This window comes from Equus przewalskii, chromosome 6, assembly GCF_037783145.1.
Source record: "Equus przewalskii isolate Varuska chromosome 6, EquPr2, whole genome shotgun sequence".
Lineage (NCBI taxonomy): Eukaryota > Metazoa > Chordata > Mammalia > Perissodactyla > Equidae > Equus > Equus przewalskii.
In genome coordinates this window covers 18,245,065-18,267,678 of record NC_091836.1, presented here as the reverse complement: position 1 = coordinate 18,267,678, position 22,614 = coordinate 18,245,065, and the positions used below count along the sequence as shown (strand labels likewise).

Here is a 22,614-nt window from a genome sequence, read left to right as displayed (position 1 = left end):
CCACCTCCAGTACTTGATTAAAATTTCTTTGGAAAAGGTCACTAATTATTGCCTCATTGCTAAAATTAATGACCCCTTTTAAGACTGTGTAATTCCTGGATTATTTTTAAGCTTCCATTAAAGCCAAGGTGTGTGTTAGGCATTACATATCCAAGGTTGATTAAAATAGTCCCTATCTTAAAAAGCTCAGTCTAATGGGAGAAACAGTCACAGAGAAATTCTAATCAGTTCCGTGACAGAAGCCTATACAAGATAGAGGGAAATCACAGGGAATGGGAGCTAGGAAATGGTCTCAAAGTCTCAGTTTTAAAGGTTTAATAGGAATTCATAACATTGTAGACATTGAAAAGGGATATTCCAGACAGAGCATGTGTGTGTGAAGAATAGAGAAATGGCCTAAACTCAGGCCTCAGTGAGCAGGAAGGAGATGGATCTAGGAAAAATTAACCTGTCAGACAGAGTTCGATACCACTGACTATTCTTCCTTTCTTGATACTCTCTTTCTGGCTTTCCTCCTAATTCCTCTTTTGTTGTATTCTTTTTCTATTCCCAAGAATCTGCCCCCATCCTCTTCACACTCTAAATGCTGTCAGGAACATTTGATCCAAGCATAGTATTGGCGAGTAGACATTGCAAACTGGGTCATTATAAAAAGTTTTCATTTGTAACTTTAATGATGGTATCGATGAGCAAAAGAACATTCAGTTCTGTCCACTGGATTAGCCAAATTAATTGCTTTCATAAACGTAGTGCACAAACTAACATATAAAAAATAGCAGTTATGAGGATAATACGGTACATGAATAGTGGCCTAAAGTACACGATAGCAGATTAATAAAATGCATTGAACAGAAGCCAGCAGAAACTGATCCTGGGGAAATGAAACTGCAGAATCTAAAGTGTTTTAGAAATGGTCTAACTAGAATTTAACTGCAATGAGAAAAACTGATCATATAAATTTTAACCATATCCAGAAAGTATTCAAAAATGATTGAAGAATGAATTAATAGGAGAAGAATTCTAGGCTTGCGCTTTCTCTCAAGAATGTGGGTGAGTCCTCTACATTCAAAATCAAATCTGAAAGTCTTCTGCAGAATTTCCTGTAAGAATCACAATTCCTAAGCAGAAACCTAAGATAAAAGATGACTTCTAAGGTAACCAAGGCCCACATCCATACCATACACAATCTGACGTATCAAAGTCATCACCTGAGCTTGTCAGAAATCAATTAGAAGAGCTGATGTGTTACATTTGTGCCCTGAGGCTGCAACCCTTTAAACAAATGAACTCCATGTTCCCTATTAACTGAATTTGCCAGTGGGCTTTCTCAAAGAGAAAATACACCTTTATGGAGGTCAAAGAGGAATGTGCCAGAATAACCTCTTCTGAGGCTGTGTTCCTAACTCCCAACGGCCAATGGAAACAAAGTTCTTACAATATTACAGAAGCAGCTTTTAAAAAGAGAGCAATTCAGTTGTCCTATTCATACACTCTTACTAATTTTATTTCTACCAGGAACTAAAAAAAAAAAGTCTGCAAATTGTTCATCCAAGAAAGGAAACAAACAATGAGAGATGATTTTTTGGTTTGCAACTTGAACTATGCTTTCAGAACCTCTGATAACCGAACTCACTCTGTTCCCCTTTTAGAGGAAAGCCATTTCAACTATAAATTGATAGAACCATTCTGGAAAGCAAAACAAAAACCTTCTTTCTTCTTTTATACTCTAGGGCTAAGAAGAAAGGGGTCAACAGGAATGGAGCTAATTTCTTCTGGCAATTCAATATTATAAAAACCATTTGGTATATATCAAAACAATAATGTTAACGAAATTGTAAAGTTTTTTCACTGAATCCAGTGAGCTTGTTTGTAAGTAGATCAGTTGTCACCACATTGCCAACTGCATTTAAAATTATTTTCTTTCCTCTTGAGAATTTGATTTAATAGGCTTGTGTAAATTAAGTATCTTTATTTACTGCCCCATCCAAATAAAAAGAGAGCAAGTTGTCAATAACAGAAACATTTTGCAACAATATAACCCAGGTATCTACATTAATAAAATGCTTGAGTAGACCACTAAGAATATGTTATTGCAATGCAGTGTAATAAAATAGCAACCCTTAGGACACAGAGACAAGTATATTTATGGAGGATGTTGTAAAATTAGTAAAATTACAAATCCAATTAGCACTTGATAAAGACCTCCAACACAAAGCTGTTTTGGAACTCTCGATTATTCAAATGGCAATAACACTAGAAACAAACCAGATAATATATATTGCTGTCCTAAAAAAATAGACTAGACCTAAACAGAAACACGGGGGGGAAGGGGGGTATTGTGTCTAGAAACAATCCCTCTAAGTCATCTCAGAAGGACAATAGGACAATTATATCTTTTGGAGACCTGATTCAGCATCAAATAGGTATATGGTAGTATTATAAAGTCTCCTCATCTTTACTGCAGCTACCCAGTCCTGTGCTCTGCTATTTGCAGTTGTCCCTCTTTGTGTCATCAGTTACATAGAAGACCTATTAAAAGAAAGGGATCCAACTGTAAACTGGCATTCTACTTTTGAAAAGGAAGATGGCAAAACACATCAATAGCTACAGTAAATCTTCATCTCCTCATCTACCATTAAGTGTCCACTCTTTTCCCAGTGCTTTCTATAAATCATATAATTTAATCTTCAAACAACCATGAAGGACAGATTTTCTTACCTTTTCACATAAATAAAAACAAGGCTCAAACATGTTAACTTGCCAGAGTCTCACAGCTAGTTAGGTAGGATATCAGAATGTGAACTCACATCCCATCTCGCTCCAAAGAGTTGGTTCTTCCCTCTAATCTCTTTAACCCAAGAATTCTACTCCAAATTTATCCTAATAAATCAATAGAACCAAAATATAGACTCATTAAGATATCTCTGCAGCTTTTTTAAAGCAAAAATAAAAAACAACCAAATAGCTAACATTAGGAGAATGGTACTCCAAACACAATGAAATATTGTACAACTAATATGAAGATTACATAAATAATTTTTAAGTGAAAAGGAAACCCCCAAATTGATATGGAAACGGAGTTCTAGCTCCAGTAATGGCAAAATAGTTTGTACAGAACTCCCACAGATAGCAATTATAAACTCCACTCAAAATATGTAAAACAACTCTGAACGCACTAGAGGGCAACCAAAACCAGGCAGAAACTCAAGGGGATTATCAAGAAAAGGAAATCATGCTGGGTGAAATTCCCATTGTATTAGTTTTCTATTGCTCAGTAACAAATTACCACAAATCTAGTCACTTAAAATAGCACCCATTTAATAGCTCACAATTCTGTAAGTCAGAAATCTAGCCAGCATGACTAAGTTCTCTGCTCAGGGTTAACACAAAGCTGAAATCAAGATGTCAGCTGGGCCATGTTCTCCCCTGGAACATCTGAAGGAAATTCTGCCTCCAAGCTCATCATTTTTTAGTAGAATTTAGGTCCTTGTGGTTATAGGACTGAGGTCCCTGGTCCCTGTTTCCTTGCTGGCTATCAGCCAACAATTTCTCTCAATTCCTTCAGACTTTCTCAGTAGCCCCCTCCATCTTTAAGCCAGCAATGGTATGTCAAATACTCCTTGTGCTTTGAATTTCTGAGTTCCTCTTCTGCCACCATCCAGAGAAAACTCTGCTTTTAAAGGATCTCATGTGAGTAGTTAGACTTCCCAAGATAATCCCCCTATCAAAGGTCAACTGTGCCATATAACGTAACATAATCACAGGGATGATGTCTCATCATATTCACAGGTGCCAGGGATTAGAGCATGAAATCTTGAGGGGCCATTTTTAGCATTCTCTCTACCACACCCGCTTATATGGGTTTTCTGAGAAGACTCCCAGTCCACCCAGTATGGACTGCTAGCACTAAAGCAGACAGCCACTGCCCATTAGTCTGAGGAGTCGAGCATGTAGCTCAGATCCAGAAAATCTAGAAATTAAGAAGAGAAACCCCAAAACAGAGGGCACCACAGAGAGGACAGCTCATATACCTGTGTTTAATTCTTCTCAAATCCTTGGCTGACAGCTGGAATGCATATGTATGTGACAAAACTCCAAAAAACTCAGGTAGAAACAAAAGCTGGAAGACAGAGCTGAGTAGAGATCTCAGTGGCTGCTCAGTGAAGGAGACAAAATTTGAAGTTTGAGTCCCACCAAACCAGTAGAAACCTTGGACTTTCCACTGAAACTACAGAAAGGACCCAGGACTAAGGAATTTGTCCTAAAACTAAGGATGAAGCCAAAACAGAACTTCCTTAATAAGGCCAAAAATGAAGACTCTACAATTTCAAGGGAGTCTGTCAAAAACTTAACCTTCTAAGTGGAACACTTTTCAAAAGAAGATAACAAAATTCAGAGTTTCTACAACACAGCATCTAGAATATACAATATACAATAAAAAATTATTAGACATGAAGAAAATAGGCAAATGTGGCTGATAGTCAACAGAAAAAAACCCATCAATAGACAAATCCACAAACAATCCAGATACTGGACCTAATAGACAAGGATTTTCTATAACAAATACATAACAGAGCCTACAGGAAAGACAGACTTACTGGGTAAAACGATGGATATTTCAACATAGACTGAAGTAATGAAAAAACAATAATAAATGAAAGAGCAGAAATCCCAGATTTCAAAAACAAAATGCCCAAAATAAAATTTTTATCAGACTTGATAGGAAATTAGACACAATAGCAAAAAAGAACCAATGACACTTAAGACAGGTAAACTGAAATTATCCAATTATCCCAAAACAACTTAGATTAAATAGACAAACACCTAGAAAACAAAACCAATTAAGACTAACACAAGATGAAAAAATCTGAATACCCCTGTATCTACTAAAGAAATTAAATGCATAACTTAAAATTTTCCCACAAAAATTCTCCAGACACCACTGGCTTCAGTGGGGAATTTTAGCAATCATTTCAAGGAAAAATAATAACCTTAAAAACATCAAACTTCTCTTATGAGGCAAGCATACCCTGACACCAACATCTGCTAAACACATGATAGAAGAAAATTACAGACCAACATCACCTATGAACATAGATGCAACAATTCTTAACAAAATATTAGCAAATTGAACCAAGCAATATATAAAAAGGATAATACAGAAAGACCAATTTGGATCTAGCCCAGGAATGCAAAATCCATTAGTGTAATTCACCACATTAATAACCAAATAAGGGACAAAAGCTGTCTATCATCTTAATAGACGTATAAAAAGCACTTGACTAAATTATGCCCATTCATAATTTAAAATAGAAAAGGACTCACAAAACTAGGAATAGAAGAGGACTTTCTCCATTTGATGAAAGACAACTATCTAGCTAATGAGATAACCAAATAGATAACTAGCTAACCTAGTATGGCTCCCCTCCCCGCCATGCCAATATAGACTTTGTCTCCTTGCACCTGGACTCTCACCTGGGGGGGCAAGGTGCCAAGATTAACCCATGGAATGGAGTAAGAGCTCTCAAAGAAGAGGGACACCTGAAGCTGCCCTGAATCCAAGTACGGCAATCACAGTCTTTCTTCCACATCCAAATGCCTAGGTGACTCTAAGACAAACCCTGGGTAGGCAAAACGGAATTAAAACTCTACACTCTACATCATACATTAAATGCATTTTCCCAAAGAACAAGGAAAAGGGAAGAATGTCCATTCTTACCAATTCAATTCAACACTATGTTGGAGGTCCTAGCCATCGCAGTAGGCAAGAAAAATGAATAAACACATACAGATTGAAAAGGAAAAATTAAAATTGTCTTTATTCTCAGATGACAGGACTGTTTATGCAGAAAATCCTAAAGAATGTACCAAAAAAAGAAACCCTAATAGAACAAGTAAATTTACCAACACTGCAGAATACAAAATCAAAATACAAACATCAATTGTATTCCAAGTTTATTGTACTAGCAACTACTTAAAAATAATTTTTTTCAATTACCAGTTACATATTATCAAAAAACATAAAACACTTAAAAAGAAATTTACAAGGGGCAAAGATCAGAGGATTCTCAGGGCAGTGAAAATACTGTGTGTGATACTATAATGGTGGGTAAGTGCCATTATACATTTGTCCAAAACCACAGAGTGTACAACACCAAAAGTACACCCTAACGTAAAGTATGGACTTCAGGTGATTATGATGTGTCAACGTAGGCATGAATTTTAACAAATGTATCATTCTGGGGGAGTCTATGCATGTGGTGGGAGAGGGGAAATATGGCAAGTCTCCGTATACCTTCCTTTCAATTTTGCTGTGAACCTAAAACTACTCTAAAAGAATGAAGTCTTACAACAAATCATAAGACACTTAAAAAAGAAACATAAAACTCTTTAAGATCTGTAACAGAAAATTCTAAAACAATGCTGTCCGAAATTAAAGCTCTAAAGAGACAAATGCAGAGAGATTCCAAGCTCATGAACTGGAAGGCTCAATATTGTTAATATTGACTATGTCCATTCTCCTCAAACTGATCAATGCAATCACCATTAAAATCCCAACAGGTTTTTTGTAGAAACTGACAAGCATACTCTTAAAATTTACACGGAAATTTAAAAGTCTTAGAAAAAGCAAAACAATATTGAAGAAGAAAAATGTTAAAAGACTTACATTACCTGTTTCTATGACTTACTATAAAACTACAGTAATTAAAGGCAGTGTGATATTGGCAATAAGAATAGACACAGATACAACAGACAAGAAAAGAAAATCCAAAAATATACCCACAAAATAGATCACTTGAGTTTAGGCAGAAGAAGTAATTTATTGGGGAAAGGATAGTCTTCTAAAGCAATGGTCTGGGGTCTGGCCCCATGGCCGAGTGAGTGAGTTCATGTGCTCTGCTTCAGCGGCCCAGGGTTTCACCATTTCAGATCCTGGGCACAGACATGGCACCACTCATCAAGCCATGCTGAGGCAGCATGCCACACAGCACAACCAGAAGGACCTACAACCAGAATATACAACTATGGGGGGGAGGGGGTTTTTGGGAGAAGAAGAAAACAAACAAATAAAAATAAGAAAATAAAGAAATAGTCTGTAAAAATTAAAAATCCACATGAAAATAAATACTTCTTGATCCCTACCTCACATCATATATTTAAAAATCCATTCCAATAGAATACAAAACCTGAAACTATAAAGCATCTAGATGATAACCAAGAAGAGTATCTTAGTGATATCTTGGTATAAAGCAAAACCTTCAGAGGGCACAAAAGCACTAACAAAGAGAGAAATAAAAGTGATAAACTAGACTCCACAGTTTAAAATTTCTGGAATAAAAAAGATACCATAAAAAAAAAAGAAAAGAAAAGAAAGCTACAGACCAAGCGAAAATACATGCAAGAGATATGACTGAAAAAGGATTTAACAAGATAATATTAAAAAACCTAGTGTTTCCATTGGGCAGAAGACTTGAACAGAAACTTTTGCAAAAGATATAGGAGACTTAGGTTGTTTCCATGTCCTGGCTATTGTAAATAACAATGCAACGAACGTGGGGGTATAGATATCTCTTTGAGGAGGGATTTCATATCCTTCAGATATATACCCAGAAGTAGGATTGCTGGATTATACGGTAGTTCTAATTTTAATTTTTGGAGGGACCTCCACACTGTTTTCCATGGTGGCCATATCAGTTAACATTCCCACCAACAATGCACAAGAGTTCCCTTTTCTCCATACCCTCACCAACATTTGTCATCTCTTGTCTTTTTGATAATAGCCCTTCTTTTGGGGGGGGTTTTTGTGAGGAAGGTTGGCCCTGAGCCAACTTCCTGTTGCCAATCTTCCTTTTTTTTTTCTTTCCCCTCTCCAAAGCTCAAGCACATAGTTGTATATCCCAGTTGTAAGTCCTTCTAGTTCTTCTATGTGGGATGCTGCCACAGCATGGCTTGACAAGGGGTGAGTAGGTTCATGTCCAGGATCCAAATTCGAGAACCCAGGGCCACCAAAGTGGAGCGCAAGAACTTAACCACTATGCCACTGGCCAGCCTTATAATATCCATTCTAATAGGTGTAAGGCGATACCTCTTGGTGGTTTTGATTTGCATTTCCCTGACGATTAATGATATGGAGCACCTTTCCATGTAGTTGTTGGCCATTTGTATGTGTTCTTTAAAAAAAAGTCTTAAAAGTCCTCTGCTCATTTTTGAATCAGATTGTTTTGGTTTTATGCTATTTAGTTGTATGAGTCCCTTGAATATTTTGGATATTAACCCCTTATCAGATATATGGTTTGCAAATATTTTCTCCCATTCCATAGGTTGCCTTTATATGTTGTTGTTGGTTTTGCTGTTGTGGGATTTTGTTGGCTTTCTGCTGTGCAGAAGCTTTTCTGTTTGATGTAATTCCACCAGTGTATCTTTGCTTTTTTTTTTTGGCTGTGTTGTCATATCCAAAATATCACTGCCAAGATCCATGTCAAGGAGCTTTTCCCCTACGTTTTTTTTTTTTAGGAGCTTTATGGTTTCAGGTCTTAAATTAAATCTTTAATCCATTCTGAGTTAATTTCTGTGAGTGGTCTAAGAGAGGGGATATCCAGTTTTGCATGTGGACATCCATTTTCCCCAGCACCATTTATTCAAGAGACTCTCCTTTCCCCACTGAGTATTTCTGGCTCCCTTGTCAAATATTAGTTAACTGTATATGCATGGGTTTATTTCTGAGCTCTTGGTTCTGTTGCATAGGTCCACACATCTGTTTTTCTACCAGCACCATACTGTTTTGATACTATAGTTTTGTAATATAGTTTTAAATCAGGAGATATATGTACAATGGAACGTTATTCAGCTATAAAAACGGAAATTCTGCCATTTGTAACAACATGGATGAACCTTGAGGGAATTATGCTAAGTGAAATAAGTCAGACAAAGATAAAAAGTGTATGATCTTATTTATATATGGAATCTAAAGTTGAACTCATATAAACAGTGGATTGGCGGTTGCCAGGGGAGGGCTGGGGGAAGATGGTTAATGGTGGTCAAAGGGTACAAATTTCCAGTTCTAAGATGAGTAAGTTCTGGGGCTTTAATATACAACATGGTGACTATAGTGAACAATACTGTACTATATACTTGAAAGCTGCTAAGAGGGTAGAACTTAAATGTTCTCAAAGAAAAAAGGTAACTATGTGAAATGATGAATGTGTTTGTTAACCTTATTGTGGTAATCATTTCACAATATATACGCATACCAAATCATCACATTGTACACCTAAAACTTACACAATACCAAGTCAGTTATCTGAAAGCTGGAAAAAAAGATATAGGGATAGTTGAGAAGCACATGAAAAAATGCTCGACATCATTAGCTATAAAGGAAATGCCAATTAAAACCATAAATAGGTTATGACTAGAATGGCTAAAATTAAGACATATCAAATTTTATACAGTATATGGAACAAATGGAAACTGTCATATATTGCTGATGTACAATAATACATTACTTTGGAATAGTTTGGCAGTTTTGGTCAAAGCACAAATTCTCCACCTCAACATTACAGATATTCTGGACCAAATAATTCTTTGCGTGTAGAGCTATCCTGTGCCTTGTATACTGTTTAGCAGTCTCTTGGACCTCTATCCACTCCCAGTCAGTAATGATCACCAAGAATATTTCCAAGGGCTGGCCCCATGGCCAAGTGGTTAGGTTTGCACGCTCCGCTTCAGTGGCCCAGGGTTTCACCAGTTCGGATCCTGGGCACAAACATGGCACCGCTCCTTGGGCCATGATGAGGCAGCATCCCACATGGCATAACCGGAGGGACCTTACAACTGGAATGCACAACTATATATTGGGGGGCTTTGGGGAGAAGAAGAAGAAAAAAGATTGGCAACAGATGTCAGCTCAGGTGCCAATCTTTAAAAAAAAGAAAAAAATGTTTCCAAACACTGCCAGATGTTCCCTGGGGTGGCAAAATCACCCACAGTTGAGAAGCACTACTTTAAAGTTAAACGTGCATCTACCCAGCAATTCCATTTCTAGGTATTTACCCAACAGACACAAATACAGATGTCCTTAAAAGATTTGTACATGACTGATCCCAACAATTTTACTTATACTAGCCAAAAAGTAGAAATAACCCAAATGTCCACCAACAAGTGAACTATGCAAATTGCAGCATATTCACACAATGCAACACAACTCAGCACTGAAAATAAAATAACTACTCATACGTCCAACAGCACAAATGAATTTTTTTTAAAACATTACACTGAGCAAAAGAAATCAGACATTAAAGAGTATGTCCTGTATGATTATATCTATTTGAAGTTCTAAAATGGACAAAACTAAGCTAGATGAATAAAATAGTAGTTGTGTCAGAGAAGAGAAGGAGGCAGGAAACGGCATAAGGGGACTTGCTTAAAATCTGTGCCTGTTAAAATCTGTGCCTGTACTGCATATAAATTATACCTCTAAAAATGTAAAATAAAAATTTATTTCACTGAAACTACAAGTATGCAGATTTATGACAAAGTAACAAAAACAGAGCACACGAGTAATTTTGAAATCACATCAATTTTTTTGATGTCACAGTTATATACTTACATTTCAAATAGCATTTGGACAGAAAAGTCAAAGAAAGTTGATCTATTCCTTGGAACAGTCTGCTACAAGAGCAGATCAAGATTGTTAGGCATTGTTTTGAGATGTTGAACTTAACTGGACAGATGCTAGAATTTCCACAACTTGACCCAAATACCAAGGCTTAGCATAGTATGTTTCCTCCTTTTTACTCTTTTCAGTTAGCTGGTCATCAATTCCTGAATGAAACAGATGACATCACTCATTTATTTGTTAATACATTCACTCAATTGTCTAAGGAACTGCATGCTTCCTTGTGAAGGTCAAAGTCTTCACAGCATTTGTCTGCCAGTGTAACCTGACACATTTAAAAATCAGTATGCATAGCAAAACCAACTTAAGATTATTAACATTTTTCATTTCTATTTAATTTCCCATGACAACTCACCCCTCATATTCACAATGTTTCCTTCATTTTACTAATGAGCTAAAGAGAGCTTTCACACCTATTTCAGGTCTTTCAGAACTGAATGTGTTTGACAATACCAACCATTTAAATGAGCCAATATCCAATTCTGATTAGATTTGGAAAACATTTCACTGTGCTCTAATGTCACTCATAAAGCTACCTGGTACTGAGTTCTTTCAATAAAAGCAAACATGTAAGAAAAGTTCTAACAAATTACCAAGGGTCAATAGTTGCCAGACATTCAGTCATATAGACTGATGTGTCTTCTGGCTCTAGTAAATTAGATACTGATCACAGTAAGTAGTAATCTCTAAACAGTGAGCAGTGTGTGATTTTCACTGGAGAGGAGCCAGATTCAAATCCTCCCTCAAAACATACCAGGAAAAGTATGAAACAGCATATTTAATGTGCCTATATTTTTTTGTAACACAAACTATAAAAAGTAAACCTTTTTGGTCAAGGGAAACAGAACACAGTGTAAGAAATACTATAAAGGGCATGAGTTTGGAGAGGGCAAGGAATGTGAAACAATATTTTCTAAAAGAACTAGGTACAAGTTCCAGGAATTGAAGAAAAAGTTAATGTCCGAGGTATAATTCAAGACTTGGTGGTAAATCAAGGCAGAGATTTCCAGTTACACAATGGAATGAGTATACCTTCTCTGCTCCCTCCAGAAAGCAATACATTAAAAAGCATATAAGAAATAAGTTTAAACCCCCAGAGACCAAGAGAAAGAAGATAACAGCAGACAGCAGATACTAACAAAATTTTATGCTAAGTGGATGAAGGATGACAAAGAACGCAGCAGAGTGAAGAAAACTGAAACCTAATGCCTGCACAGAGCAATGCCCACAATACGCCAGCCTAGTCCCACTGCCAACGACAAATGACCCTCACCTCACCAATTGCACTAAATTAAGGCAAATCCACTCCCATACTGTATCAATTTAGTTACTCCACATTTCCTACCAGATACAATTAAGACAACACCCTGACTTCTCTTTCTGGTCGTGAACTAGTTCTAAGCCAAGAGAAAATAACTAGTATTATTAAGCACTTACACAGACTTTCTTTAAATGCTTACAGAGTAATAGTTTGGTAATGGTTTGGTTTTTGTTGTGGTGGTTTTTTTGTGAGAACATCTTTACTCCATTCACCCACTAAGCAATTTTATTTGTGCTGCCTTGCAGCATGGCATAATCCCCAGTCCAGCATTCCCTCTTGGTCTCTGGGGACCAGTACTTTCTTTCTTGTCTAATTTAAACAAGATATCTTCTTTTATGTTTCTCTGGGCCCAACACTCATACTTCCAACTAGTAGTTTCAGGGCTGGGTCTCCCTTCTCTGCGCTAGGGCACGTTCCAAAACAATTAAATCAGAATATGAGTTTTTTAAACATTAGTCAGTTTAAAACTTCTTTATAGGAAACTCTAATATTTAAATGAATTACTCTTACTGTATTTTGTCCTCCTCAGTTTGGCTGTAAATAAACTGTCAAAATCTTTAATATGTATGGAAATCAATATTTGCAATTCTGCAATGATAGACCCAGATTCCAAGAAAAGAGTAAAAAACAACTAGACAACTAAGTGAAAGGGGCTTTTGAGTATGTGTATATGAGCACACATGTGGGCACAGGTTAGGAAGTGTAGAGAGAGAAAAGGCTCACAGATGTGGTGGAAGAAGAGAATCACAAATACAAATTTTTTATGGTTCCAAAGGAGAAAACTATGGTATGTAAAGCATGTAGGTAGACCTCATCACAACACAGGACAGCAACAGTAAGTACTGCTACCTTGATAAGCAAATCTCTAAAAGGAATAGCCAATTACCTTGAGTGGTCAGAAGAGGAAGTTAGGGTTGATTTGGGTTTCTGTCACAAGTAAAAGACCTACTTTCCAGGGGCATAAATCATTCTTACCTGCTCATATATATTAGAATAAGGTTCACAATAGTAAACAAGTTACAATTCAAGAGAACATAGTATCAAGACACTATGCTACAGTTTATGTCACTTGGCAGTGAAAAGAATAGTGTTTGCAATAACCTGTACCCTAACAAAGAGAGTGTCAAAGAAAAAAGTTCTTCATTTTCTATCGGGGTTCTAAAATTGAGTCAGGTTTCCTTATCCAATGTTTCTCAAAGTGTGGTCCATAACCTCACCTCCATATCCCCCATTCCCCCTCCTGCCAGCGCCCAGCAAAAGCCTTTCAGGAAGTCTACAAGGTCAAACCTATCTTCATAATACTAAGATGTTTTACCACATTAACATTTTCAGCTATGATACAAAAACAATAGTGGATAAAACTGCTGGTGCATTAGCACCAATCAAGGCACTGGCAACAAACTGTACTAGCAATCACTGTATTCTCTACCTCCAAATACTCCTTATAATAGAAGACGTCAGTTTCAATTTACAAATGCCCCTCATAAACCAGTAAAAATGATTGGTTTCATTAAATCTCAACCCTTAAATACAAGTGTATTCATTTCCTGAGGCTGCCATAACAAATAACCAGAAACTTGGTGGCTTAAAATAGACATTATTCTCCAGAGTTCTGGAAGCCAGAAGTACAAAACCAAGGTGTCAGCAAAGCCACACTCCGTCCAAAGATTCTAGGGAAGAATTCATTCTTTGCCTCTTCCAGTTTCTTCTGGCTTCAGGTGTTCCTTGACTTGTGGCCACATCACTTTAATCTCTGCCTCCATGATCACACAGTGCCTCCTCCTCCAAATGTGTCTTCTGTCTGTGTGTCTCTCTCCCACATGAACACTCATCATTGGATTTAGGCCCAACTTAGATAATCCAAAATGAACTCCTCATCTCAGGATCTTTAAGTTAATTAAAACTGCAAAGACCCTTCTTCTAACTCAGGTAACATTCACAGATTCCAGGAATTAGGATGTGGACAACTCTTTTGAGGGGCTGTTACTCAGCCCACTACAAGAAGTCATTTTACGATTATGTGTGACCAAATGGGAAGTGTCCATAAAGCACTTCTGCTGCATAGTGAAATGTAATGGTTATGTCTAAGAAAAGCACTGTGAGACTGTTGGAGCTGCAAATCAAACCAGTTACTCTTTTTGCAGGCACACCATCATTACGTGAAAGAAATGACAAACTGCAGTACAAAAACAAAAGCAGCCCTGGAAGACAGAAATTTGTCTTTACTCTCAGTGGAGCCTTGATGTGACTAAGATCTGACCCTCACAGCTAAGCCTTGATGTTCTCCTGTTAAATATAAACTGGACATCAACATCAGGTAAGGCCACTGTGACAATGATGGATCAAAACAAAAACAGGAACAGCACCCAAACCACAAAATGACCCAAACATCCCCATTGCCTGACTAGTAAGAGTGACTGTTGTGCCTGTTTACCAGTTAAACTTTTAGCTTCCGTTTATTCCTTCCTGCTTAAATATGAGATGTAAGGTACCTAATTATAGAATTCCTACTTCCCCACAGCATCTAATCCAGAGTAAAGCCCCCTTCTTTTAACCTGTCTTGAATCATCTAATATAAGCCTAAGTCCTGTAATAAATCTTTTCTGACAAATTCTTCCTGAGACACTCCACTGTTCTCCAGGGAGTATTCTCTCTCACTGCCACAAATAACAAACCCCGCTTGTTCAATTACAGGTGAGTTACTGAATGTTTGGCTAGAGAGCACCGACAATGGTTCTGAGCCTTGGGTATTTGCAACATTTCCTCAAATATGAACAAAGTGAGCCTGTTACTTCAAGGAAAACAACTGACACTATTTATTGCTAATGATAAAATTCAAGCTTTTAAAAGAAAATTAGATTTTTATAAAACATGTATCTACTGTGCACTGGATAGCTTCCCAATACTTAAAGACTTCTCTTAATGAGAACAGTGGTGATACTAACAAATGTGAGGGGGAGGGGGACTTGATATTATAAAATGAAATGGGTCACCACTCGGAAGATCTGCGTAACTCAGAGAACAAGTATTTCCAAACAAACAAAGCATGAGTTTAAAAAATAATACATAAGTAAAAGGTCTTTTCAGAGTGCAGAGGAGATCAATGGGTTTTACTGTGACAAAGAACAAAAGGTTCACTGATTCTACATTGTTTCAGATTCTACATTGCAACTAATCTTTAAGAAATTATCAGTGGTTGAGTTCTAATGTACTATCAAATAAGAATATCCGCGATTATTCAAGAGAGCTATTCCAACACACCTCCTCTTCCAAGTATAAATATGTGGAAAGCCAGATTTTCTTCATATACTTCAATGAAACACGTTGCAAACAGACTGAACTCAGAAGCTGTTATTAGAATCCAGCAGTCTTCTGTTCTACTCAGCAGACATTAAAGAGCTTTGCAAAAATAGTGCCACTTTCTCACTACCAATAGTCCCCCCTTATCCACAGTTTCAACTTCCAAGGTATTAGTTACATGTGGTTAACCGAGGGTCTGAAAATATTACACAGAAAATTCCAGAAATAAATGTAACCATCATAGACCAATTCGTACTGGCCCTATTATATCAATAACACATCAAAGTTACCTTGCAGGGGCAGTGTGCAAAAACTACAAGTCATGTAGTTGGAGCACGTGCAAAAGACGGAAACCTTGTCCTCAGATGACCTTGAGCCACCTAGGAATCAACCGTTCCCTAACTATGGAACTCAATGTGACAGTAAAACAGTGCGGGGAACCTACTAAGAAGCAAGGAGATCCTTGATTTGTAGCACACTGGACTTATAAGACCCTTACACTACCCCACCATCCAACCAGATTCCACCAAGCTAGTATTTTGCATAACCACTCCCACTCCCAGCTCCTTAAAACTGTGTCCCTGCTTCAGCTTGGGTGACGGATTTGAGCTTTGCCTCTTGTCTCCTTGCTGGCTGGCCATGCAACAGGGCTATTTTCTCAAAAGCCAGTGTCACAGTATCGGCTTCTACATATGTTGGGGAGCAGACCCTTGCTCAGTACCATAAATAATTCACAAGTTTTAAATTATGCACTGTTTTGAGCAGCGTGATGAAATCCCTATCAGCCCCCCTAGGGCATGAATCATCCCTTTGTCCAGTGTATCCTTGTTGTATGTGTTACCTGTTCATTAGTCACTTAGCAGCTCAGTTACAGATCAATTGTCACAGTATTACAGTGCTCGTCTTCAAGCCAACCCTTATTTTACTTAATAATGGCTCCACATGCAAGAGTAGTGATGCTGGCAATTCGGATATGCCAAAGAGAAGCCGTAAAGTGCTTCCTTTAAGAGAAAAGTTGAAAGTTGTCAACTTAATAAGGAAAAAGAAATCACCTACTGAGGTTGCTGAGATCTATGATAAGAACGAATCTTCTATCTGTGAAACTGAGGAAGCAAAAAGAAATTCATGCTAGTTTTGCTGTCACACCTCAAATATGTACATATAGGAAAAAACATAGCATATATAGGGGTTGGTAATGGGTTTCAGGCCTCCACTGGGGGGTTTGGAACATACCCCCAGGGATAAGGGATGACTACTGTAATTTTTTTTTGCTTGTTTTGGAAAAGTTTGTTTTATTTAAAAAAAAAAACTTTTATCTACATTGATTACAAAATTGAAATAAAGAATTTTTTTAAATCCTACACTAACTTTGTTTCTATTTTAACTGTCATCATGAAAATAAATTACAGATCAGACATTACAAAGGAAGAATAAGGAATATACAATATTAGCTATATGGTACAAAATCAATTGTATAGCTATGTACTAAGTTACTTTTTTTCTGAGGAAAGCTGTGCTGGGTTCTGTGAGGGATATAAGGGCAAACAAAACACAGTCCTGCCCTCATAAGCTTAGAATCTAGTGGAGGAGAAAGAGGGTACAAAATAACAGAAACAAAGGAAAATACAATTGGAACTATAAGTGTAGAGGCCTATGGATTATTATATTGAAGAAAATACCCAACTCAAAATCATTTTTAAAAGTAACAAAGCATCAATCACACTTAAATGAGGCCTGGCTGAAGCTAAGAATAAAACTGTGGCTCACAGTGATCAATCAATTTTGTAGGCACCTATCTGATTCAATACTCCAACATATTAATGAGAAACTACTTAAATCTCCTTAAAACATGGTCAAATTCATCAACAAATTAAGGTTCTACAGCACAACCTAACTCAATCTTCCACTTCATTCAATACCCTCTGACTACACCAAGTAATATACAAAAGCACACAGTGGGCAATTAAATGATGGCTAAATTGCAGGGTTGACTTAATAGAAAACCTCATCTATTTAGACACAAATCAAAAATCATTTTGTGATGCTCACATGAAAAATAAAATCAAACATTATGGTTAGTAAGATATTTTGCAATGCATAAGTAAACTGCCAAGTATTAAATACGGAGTAACTCTTAGATTTAATACAAGGTTGTCAAATTTCTCAAACTGCAGTCAAAATATTTTATTTCCTTTTGACAGCTGAAATGAAAAATACAAATATTTTTCTGGGCCAAATTTAAAGACAGAGTACCTAATTTACTTAAAAACTAACGGCACCTTGTCATATAATCCTAAGTAACATTTCTGAAGGAGCTGTAAGCAATTTTCTAAAACTACAGTATATAAAACTTGAATGTTAATGTTTTTTCTTATCTGTATTCAAATACTATGATTAATTGTACATAGGTTTAAGAAATCAATGAAGGGACACTATGAGGACATAGCATAAAACTCCTGAAGCAGCTTACTTTTTTAAATTCAGCACCACTACAGCTGTTTTGACACTTCCATCGATTTTAAGCAAATAACAGATTGTTATATTCACTGCCTCAGAGTCAAGGTAGAAACCCACTTTGGGGAACTGGCAGAGTATTATAACTGTAGATTTCTCTGTCTCTTTTTCAGGTCTCTGAAGAAATTGTGCTTTCTTCAGTACATTTTTATTTAATTTGAAGGTCAATTAAAATCTTGCATAAAACTTAATATCTTAGTAAAAACAAAGAAGTGAAAATAATTTTAAATTGCAATCCAAGTAGATTTGTTTTCATTTGCATGTCCTGTCTAAGAACACACTTTTTAAAAACATGCTTTTTATTCCAAAGCTAATAGAATGAATATAAAGTTTTTATTTTATACTGTAATTTATACTACAGATACGACACTTCAAAAGACATTTTATCCAAGTACTTATTCATTGTTTATGATCAATTTTCAAATCATTATAGATTTTTAAGAGGCAAAGCTAAGGAAAATTGTGCTAAGAAATGCATTCTGTGCCCCATCTCATTCCCTCTCAGATTAGACTAGTTCTTATATTCATAGTATCAAAGCAGCATTTTTTTGTTCTTTTCCTAAACTTTGATTTTGTTGTTTTGCCCTTTGAATGTCCTCCTAATTTACAACGTCTGTTTGCAAATATAGTGAAAATGATCTGTGTTGTAGTGAAGGTTTTTAAAAACCAACTTGAGGATGCTATTTCTCTCTTCCCTCCCACACCAAAATTAATTAACAAGCCCTGTAAACATCTCTCTCGTTCTTCATCTTGTGCTTTGCTTGGCTAAACCAAAAATTCCCTGGAAGGGATGATAATCCTTTGGTATTGTGTTTGAGTATTCCATAAAATTGAAAGAGGCAAACTTCATTTTGCTGCTAATCTAACACAACATATACCACCCTGCAAAGGTATTTCTCAAACTTGAGTCTGAGATTATAAAGAAGCACTAAAATACAAAGATTTTTCATTGAAAACCTACCAAAGGTTTTAGATGTTTTGCCTTCCAAGCAAAAATGGTCTATTTCCACAATTCTCATAATTTTCACCTTTTTACTTAGTCAGTAAAATAATAAAAGTTCCATATTTGAAATGGTTAACACTTGTCAATTTGTATTTTCTGCAAATTTGAAAACTGATAAAATATAGCATATTCTCTTTGAATATCAGCTATTGTTACATAAAATGTTAACCCCAAACTGTTTAATGAAGCATTATAGGTAAAGAATGTTTATTGGGAATAGAAACCCTTTGCTTTTTATTATACATACATTTCGAACAGAATCAAATATTTTCTCTCTCACTTATTCCTTTATATCCCTCATTAAAATAGAACCTACTGTCCAATGATCACAACTCAGTTTAAAAACACAATTTCCAAAGTCCACTGTTCTTTCACCAAATGACTTTGATTATATCAAACCATAACTATAAAACTTAAAAAATACAAATCTTTCTAGGCCATTTAAAAAGGAAGCCCAGTAAGTTCAACAGTGGAAAAAGCATGGTGCTGATACAATAAATCCTTAACAAATGTGCACTGTCAAGTGTTAAGCATCCCCCACATCTCTATGACCACAGATCTGTCAGGTTCGGGACTTGATTATTTAGCCTTATTTGTTATTAACACATTGTTTCTGGTAACAGAATGGCTTTTGGATACTTTTTAAAAATGTTTATGTTACTATGGATTCTCCTTAAACCAACAGAAGAGAGACTAAGTAAAAAGAAACCCAATGAGGATGATCTTCAGGAAGCCTATGAAATTAGACATCAGTGCCATCCCCCTCCATCAGAGGAGCTATCAACTTCTCAGTACTACTGTCACCGTGCAGTCTGGTCTGGCAGCAATGGAACTGAAACCAGAGGAAGAACAGTAGTAGACTCTCAGAATCTGTTAACTAAGCACCCGCGCTGCCAGTCATGGTGATTTATGTCAAGGACACCCAGCTCCCACTCTGCAAGGAGGCATGCACCATGGTGGAAGTCTGTTCAAAAATCAATGTGAACTAAGAGGCAGTAACAAGAGAAGAGAGAAGAGGATCCATATGTGCCACAGTTGCTTTGTGACTAGAGTTTATTTCCCTGAGGCATGATATTAAACTCAAAGATACTCTACTGGGAATCAAATTATTTTATGTACAAAGAAAGAAAGCCAGCAAAGCCTACTTAATCTCAACATGTTAAGGAATAACATTGCTCTAAAAACGGAAAAAGGAAAGGGATGTTTACTGTTGGCCAAATAGTGTTCTCCATGGGGATATGGAATAAAAATATTTAATATAGGAAATGAGGGTAGAAATGTACATAATTTTTGTCTATATGCCCCAAAAAGCTGAGACCAATGATCTAGACATTACTTTGCTTTCCACTAACTTTAATCAGGATCATTTACTTACCTCCGACAAGACCTGCAGCACCCACACCATGAGACCAGTATAAAGATTTTTTGAGAATCTCACAGGGCCTTTAATCTAGTAATCAAGCTCCCTTTAGTCTAGAAGAAAACCTCTAGCTGACCAGTAGGTTATATCCTGCTTTCAGGATCTCCGTCCCAGGTTTTTAATCTTTGTTCTCCAGTTTTTAAGCCTGGGTTCCTGATCTACAATGATAAAGCCCAATTCCCATCATGACAGTGATACCAGCAACGGAAAAGGAACTATTTATTATCCTGTTATCCCCGGTACGTGTGCTTGCTTGTTTGTTTTCACAAGCACAGTATAAATGAACTACACTGTTTGCCTGACAGCACAACCCTGTTCACAATGGGAAAGTAACACAAGAAGGAATAACCACCTATTCTGTTGAGTTTTATTATCTAGAAAGGGACTGCTAAAGTACTTCCACCTCACTAGCACTCATTTGTTTTATGTATTTGAGCATTTCATTCAGTAACAAGTGAACCAAATAGAACCATTAGGAATAAGAATATCCCCAAGCATCAGAAATTTAGAGCAAGGAAAGGAGCTAAGAAATCATCTAGTCCAACCCTCTTGGGTCTGCTATAAGATAAAAATAGAACTAAGGGGGTTTGCCCAGTGGCGTAGTGGTTAGGCTTGTGAGCTCCACATTGGCAGCCCGGGTTTCGCAGGTTCGGATACCAGGAACAGGAACTACACTGCTCATTAGGCCATGCTGTGGTGGTGACCTACATGCAAAGTGGAGGAGGACTGGCACAGACGTTAGCTCAAGGACAATCTTCCTTAAGCAAAAAGAGGAAGACTGGCAACAGATAACAGATGTCAGCTCAGGGCCAATCTTCCTTATCAAAAAAAAAAAAAAAGAAAAGAAACAAACAAACAAACAAAACTAAGAGTCAAGTTTAGAAACTTATATAGCAATTTGATCAAGGTCAGTAACAGTTTATGGACTGAAACTGACGTGCAGATCATACTTTGAGTAGTATTGCTTTAGAACAAACGAGACACCTCTTTGGGGATTCCTAGTTTCTTTATCTTGCTACCAAAAACACTCTGAGAATAGCTGTCAAAACTACACATCTGAAGAATTCCCTGTATTTGTCAATCTAGCAAGCCTATGCAGAAAATGAAATGAGCTAGATTTTGAGTAGCCCACACTGGCTTCTAGTGTTCATTCCATTTTCTTCCCTATGTTGCTCACATCTATTTAATAAGTTCTAGAATTTTCAGCAAAGATCAAGGCTACCTTGCCAGTTTTCACTGCCAGAATTTACCTCAACTTTTTTAAAAAAAATCTATTCATTATATGTTATTCTTCTAACTTCTAGTACATTTTTTTAAACAAATCTTCAAGTATTATTCACTGATCCTATGAATATATCTACAATTCTCTTTAAAAGCCAGGCATATAATTTGATGATGCCAAAGTTAAATCTTTATTTGTTTTAGATGGAGGTATGCAGGGAGAGGTGAATGGTATTAAGCAGGGAGAAATGAAAAGAAATCCATGTATGGCTCTTATCTAGAGAACAGTAAGCTCCTGGAATAATGCATCAATTCAAATACTTAAATATTTAAGTTTTGTTCAGTTGAAATCAGTTGGAATGGAAATACGTGGTAAATGGACAGAAATAAGGGTCACAACCTTAGAGATGCAGGCATTTTTAAATAAGATTGGACTATTTTTTAACTTTTAAAATAACTTTACCACAAAAAAAGGGTATTAAAATTGACTCCAGAATTGTCCAAATTACTTTTTTTTCCACATTTCTTTAACTGTCAAGATTTCCTTGGTAAATTTACCCAAAATACTAAATTTTCATTTCAGAACTTAGCTCATATTTATATAACAGAGTGCCTTAAAATGATCGAGGTTCACCAGGATACCTTTCTCCAAGCCTAATGGTTTCTATCTTTCCTATAAAATGTATAAGTATCTTTTAATTAACTTGTCATTTACAAAGATAATCTGGAGAAGAAATATGAATTAAACACCTATAAATTCTTCAGTTCTGTTACAATGCAACCATTTTTCATCTAATCCATACTGGTCTATCAACTGATTAATAAGGATTTGTCTCTTGCTCTCCTCAGACACAGCTAATTGCAACTCACAAAGCAAAAGCTGGCTACAAGTAAAGAAGTAACTTGTATAGTAACAAGTAAAGAAGTCACTAAGAACTAAGGAATTAACTGTCATTTTGACATGTTTGAGCCCTTTTAACAGTAAGGCCATAAAGACTCACTATTAATTTGACTATCTTCTTGAAGTGTTGTTGGAGAATTAAATGCCTAAAGACTTCATACAGTAAAAAGCAAAATGCCCTGTGAAGTGAGTTATTAATTTTTATTATGTACTGGGTACCAACTTTTTGTTATTACCATAGCACTTAAGTTACAATAGA

At 36.4% G+C, this 22,614-nt stretch overlaps 1 protein-coding gene across 2 annotated transcripts in view; it reads right to left on the bottom strand.

Annotated features, from left to right (window-relative positions):
* The window catches only part of DDX10 (DEAD-box helicase 10), a 275,285-nt gene that overhangs the window by 170,499 nt on the left and 82,172 nt on the right, over positions 1 to 22,614 (bottom strand). The window lies entirely within an intron of this gene.